The sequence below is a fragment of the Cornus florida genome, unplaced genomic scaffold (genome assembly GCF_030987335.1).
Source record: "Cornus florida cultivar Cherokee Brave unplaced genomic scaffold, ASM3098733v1 CherokeeBrave_3.0.0_Hap2_Chr11, whole genome shotgun sequence".
Taxonomy (NCBI): domain Eukaryota; kingdom Viridiplantae; phylum Streptophyta; class Magnoliopsida; order Cornales; family Cornaceae; genus Cornus; species Cornus florida.
In genome coordinates, this window is record NW_026775581.1 from 104892745 (window position 1) to 104898744 (window position 6000).

The following is a 6000-nucleotide window of genomic DNA, read 5'->3' on the forward strand; positions in this document are numbered from 1 at the left end:
CCTAAAAATCTACGTGACCTATTATGAAATATTTCTATTCCTATCACGTAGGATGCATCATCCATATTTTTCATTTCAAAGTTCTTAGAGATAACTTTTAGTTTTATATAATAAATTAAGATCACTACTAGTAAACAAAATATCATTAATATATATAGAATCAGAAATATAAACTTACTTCCACTAACCTTATAATATATACACTGATCAACAGTGTTTTCCTTAAAACCAAAAGAAATGATGGTATCATTGAACTTAATATACCATTGTCAGGAAGCTTGTTTAAGTCCATATATTGACATCTTAAATTTAAATACCATGAATTCTTTACCCTCTAATGTAAGGCCTTCAGGTTGTTCCATATAGACTTTCTCTTATAAACTCATATTCATAAAAGTTGTATTCACATCTATTTGATGTAACTCTAAATCATAATAAGCTACTAATGTCATGATATTTTAAGAGAATTTTTCTTAGAAACTGTAGAAAATGTTTCTTTATAATCTCTTTATTCATGGCACTAATCCATTTAGTAAAATTATTACTATCAATGGCTTGTGAATATGTAACCGAATCCTTATATATATTCCAATATCAAAATCAGATTCTTGTAAATATACCACACAGTAAATCGGAATAGCAAATCTCATTTCTTTTTGATATCGTCTTAATATTATTCCTTATGGTTTTTCTACAATCTATTCATTGGTGACAATCTCATCATGGAGTTGTTGATCATTCAATTATTCTTCATTGTTATACGGTTCAACAACTGTAGGAATATTTAATTTCTTAGTTATTATGGGTAAAGAAATTTGTACCCTAACTTATTGAATAATCACATTCTTATTTTTTATCATTCCCACTGACTTCACTATTCTAAATGAATGTGACATTTTCGATTTCAACAATTCTCGTATTATGTTTAGGATAGTAAAATTTGTACCCTCTAGATTATGGGTAATAAGAAATTACTTAACATATTCCTAACCATATCCATAAGAGTACAATTATGCCTTTCAGCTACACGCTTCTGCTGTAGCATACCTGGCATAGTGTATTGAGCACAAATGTCATACATTTCAAAGAGTTTAGCAAACGGTTAGAGTATTAACCCGTTTCATCATATTTACTATAATATTCACTACCTCTATATGAGCTTATGATTTTCACTTTTCTATCTAGTTATTTTTCAACCTTATTTATGTATACTCTAATAGTACTTACTGCTTGAGATTTTTCATACAATAAATAGATATATCCATAACGTGAAAAATCAACTATAAAGGCGATAAAATACTTTTCCACACCAAAAGATGGAACATCAGAAAGTGTTTGTATGAATAATTTCAAGAAGCTCCGTACTTCTTGTGTCTCATTTTTTTTTGTGTTTGATTTGTACCTTTAATACAATCCACACAAACACTAAGATCAGTAAAATCTAAATTCTGAAGAAATCCATCTTTTACTAATATTTTTAACTTTTCACTGGATATTGACTCAATCTTTTATGCCACAAGAAAGATGAATTTACCATTAATTGAACTATGCTTAATTCTAAGATTATGATGCAGGATCAAAAAGGTTTTAATAAATAAATTATCAAATTTGAATTTACAAAAATTATCAACAAGAATACAATAACTCACAAATTAAAATTTATTGAGTAAACATTATTATCAAATTTAAAGGAAAAACATTATCATAAAGTTTTGAAATAAAATCAAATTGAGGAAATTGAATAAATATAAAGAGTTTAAAACAATTTTAAATAAAATTTACGGTCTAAACAAAATGTCTCAATGGTTTCAACAAAACTTTTTTTTAAATAAAATCTCATAAATAAGAAATTATCATTTGAATTTGTAGTTTAGACAATAAGAAATCATTACATCTATTAGAAACATAAACATTAATACTTAAGTCAACCTATTATGTATTAGAAAGAATTTCAATAAGTAATTCGAAATATATAAAAGTCAAAGGCTTACTATTATTTTTCGAATCATCCTTTATGTTTCATATAATCTTTCTAAAAGTGTTTAATACATAAATGACACTTTTGCATTATTACATTCATTTCTTTTAATATATTAACCTAAATATTTTAATTTTAGGTGTTGCTCACTTAATGCCTTTTCAGGCTTATTCTCAAATTTCTTTCTAACTTCTTAAGTCATCAGATGAACATAATGATTACCTTACTGCTTGAACCTTGTTTAATCCTAAATTAATATAATGGTCAATTAATTCACTTTACACTTATCTTAATAGCGTTAATTCGAACCCATGCTGAGTAGACAAGAAATTGAGAATAAATTGAATAAGAAAATTATCATCCATAAGGTTCTCAATTTTGTAACAACATTAGTCATCTCAAAAATATGTTCATACATGGTACGAGTACCAATAAAAATGTATAGTAGTGATATGAATCAATAATTTTCGTTTTAGATATTTATCTACAATACGAAAACATTCTTTTAGTCAAATATTCCTTAGCATTATTAATATAGGAAATAATTATTCGCATAACTATAATGCTTAATCTGTTCGATCTCTCCCAAGCTTTATGGAGAATCTTTTCTTCCTCACTATCTTCATTAGTAATAATAACAGGTTTCTTAATTTAAAATGCTAAATAAAGATTTAGAACACCTAAATTTTGAACTTAACTTACTCATTCTATTATGAGAAGTTAGTCCTATTGAGAATCAGAATAGATGTAGCATGCGAATTAAAAGATGTAATAAAACAAACATAATAAGATAAAATGTTCACAACAATAACGTTTTGAGTTAACAACACGTATGTATAACTTAAAAATATAAATACAATGTATAACTATAGTACCCCTTTAGGTAGCAAATATAAAATACTAATAATGATACTTACATGTATTTATACGTATACATTTATTGGTAATGCATTATTTTATTAAATAGATAAGTTACCTTTGGATATCCTATATCTACCCAATTAAAAAATACATACAACCCCTTAATGTGATTTAAACACTTGAAAATCAATTCCCGTTGGGTAATTATTTCTCATAATTAAATAAACTGAATATTCATAAATATCACAAAAATTATAAGTATCATAATTCATTAAATATTGCAATTATGTCTACCATTAAAATTAATATCTATCAACCATTATGGTTGGACTACTTTGGTAACTCTCAACCTTTACATAATATAAATATTAAATTAGCTAGTGATTAATTCATCATTAATTATGTTTACTACTAAAATTAATATTCATCAATCATCATGGTTAGGCCACTTTGGTAGCTACCAATCCTCACATAATATGAATATTAAATAAGTTAGTAACTAATTAATCATTAATTTACCAATTTAATATTATACACACATACTCAGGCTCATCGATCCAAGTTTAGGTAAGTTCAATCACAGAAACTTAATAATTCAAAAATACAATAAAATTATCCTTTTTATTTTATATACATAATAAAATATTATTTTTATTTTCGGACTCAAATATCATAATTGAATCAATCTAAAATTGATTATTCATCATGTATGTATGTATGAGTATAAAACAATAATTTATTTGCATATCCAATGAGATTAAATTAAATTTCTAGACTCACACATTATTTTAGAAATTTAAATTTCTTTAATAAAATAAATAAATACACATACTTTATGTATTTAATAATTTATATGTTCAAAAATAAAATTAGAATACTCATTTATAATCACACACAATCAATGAACACAAAAGTCATTGGGTGTCCAAAAAATTTATAAGTACCAATACTGTACTTGTGTATCTTTAGTATATGAAAAATATTTAAACCAAATTATATGCATTGTTTCAAGTTTAATTTTTGCGCAATTCAATAAAATTCAGAAACCATGATACCCAAACCAAAACTAACATGTTTGGTGTCGATAAAATTCATCCATAATGATATTAAAATTAGTATATAATAATACGCATATTCCTTTTCAAAATCATGCACGAAAAGGAAACTTCTTCGTCTTATTATATATGCATCATTAAGTATTTGACTTCCATGCAATTCTAATGTTCGGAAATCTATGTATGGAAACCAAAATCAATGCACAAAACTTGATCCAAGCATACCCACGGAAAAAGCTGATCAAAATATATTCACGGTGCGAATTCAAAACAACACATTATTCAATCATGCAATCATCATTATATATTAAATATTATGTATGCATCGTTAAAGAAAAATAATGAATCCCTAAACAATAACATCTTATATCACATGTAAACTATAATAATTCGTGTCAGACATTAATTACAAATAAACATGAATCCCAAGATTTTAGAATTTCATTATTTTCATATTCCTATAATGCATAAGTATATAGTTAGATATATATACCTTGATCCATGATAACAAACATTGTTGAGATCAAGTCCAACGTCGAGATCATTTAATAACGAACTAAGCTGTAATTCCAAACAATAGACAAAACGTGAAAACTGATTTCTCTCTCTTGGTCCTTTTTCTTTTTTTTTGGAACTCACACACACTAACTCCATTGAAATTCGAACCCCTGACATTCCTTTAGAAAGTGGGAGTCTTGTACCGTTAGGCCATAGGCCTGTTGGTACTCTCTTTTGACCTTTTGCATATATAAAAATTTATACTTAGTGTACATAATTGATGTGAATATGCACTTTTCTGATATTTATTTTATTCAATGTAATAATAAAAGTAAATCATGTGTCTAAATCATGTGCTCCACAAATATAAGATCTTACAGTTTTGTCATATTTGTTGCATATAGAAGGTTCTTAAAGCTGTGTGTTTTACTGTCCTGTAGTTGGTGAATACCTTGTTCTACATCTCTGTTACTTTATGCTAGACTTGTTTATAAAGATCTTTTTAACCTTTAACTGTACATTAGTTGTTTTTCCATCTTTCTTTCTCTAACACATATACAGATTTCTTGTCCCAACCCACGTAAATATTGTACCCTCCTCTTGGTATTCACAATTTTGTTCAAAACATGTCTAGATGGTTAAGGGAATATCCACGCATATAAGCTCCAGTAACTTCTCCCCAGCCGGCACAATTACCCCCTCTTGAGACCAGCATTAGCACCAAAAGAGCACAAATAAAGGTAAGGAGTGCATCTTGACACACCAGCAGTCAAATAAGAGATGCTGGCCAGTTTCCCAAATAAAAGATGCAGGTAGGCGAGGGTAGCTCGAGACATATTTAGAATGTGACCTGCACATCTTCTTAAACTCTCGGCAACCTTTCCTTTAGGCGATGTGGGACGTCACGTTTCTGTTGACTATCGCATTATGTTTTCTACAAGTTTTTGGTTTCTAACCCCAAGGGGGTGGAAGAGTTGGTTAGGAGGTCTTGAGTTTGATTCCCCCCTCTTGAAGCCAGTCCCATAAGAATTTTCCTTGATTAAAATTGCCACAAGTATTTGGAGGAGATTAGCCACATCCAAAGGGTGAGGAGTGAGGACACCCTTTTAGTCGCAAAATATAACAGGAAAAAAAAAATTCTGGTGCTAAGAATGTGATAGGTGGAGATGGAAGAAACTAAAATTCCGAAAATTAGATTTTTCATTGCCTGGGTCACAAGAAGACAAAGCCCCTGCTATATGGAACCTAGTGATTTCCTCTTTAAGATTTTAATTAGGCTATGTATGCTATGAGAGAAAGAAATGAAGATTAAAAATTAAAATATCATATTAAATCAAATATAATGGAAATCGTGTAGGAATGAACCGATACAAAAATTGAATGACTAGTATTTGATTAAACTAGTTCAAATGTCAATGCAATAAAAAATAAACTGATTTGTCATGAATTTCTCTACTTATGAAATGTTCAAATGTAACTTTCGCTGTGTGAGTTAATGTATCAACCTGGTGGGAATCTTGTTCGTGACAAAGATCGACAAAAGAGTGGGTTTTTTATAAGGCTGTATAAAGAACTTTCAGCACGAAACCGAGTAAGCACATCAAGATA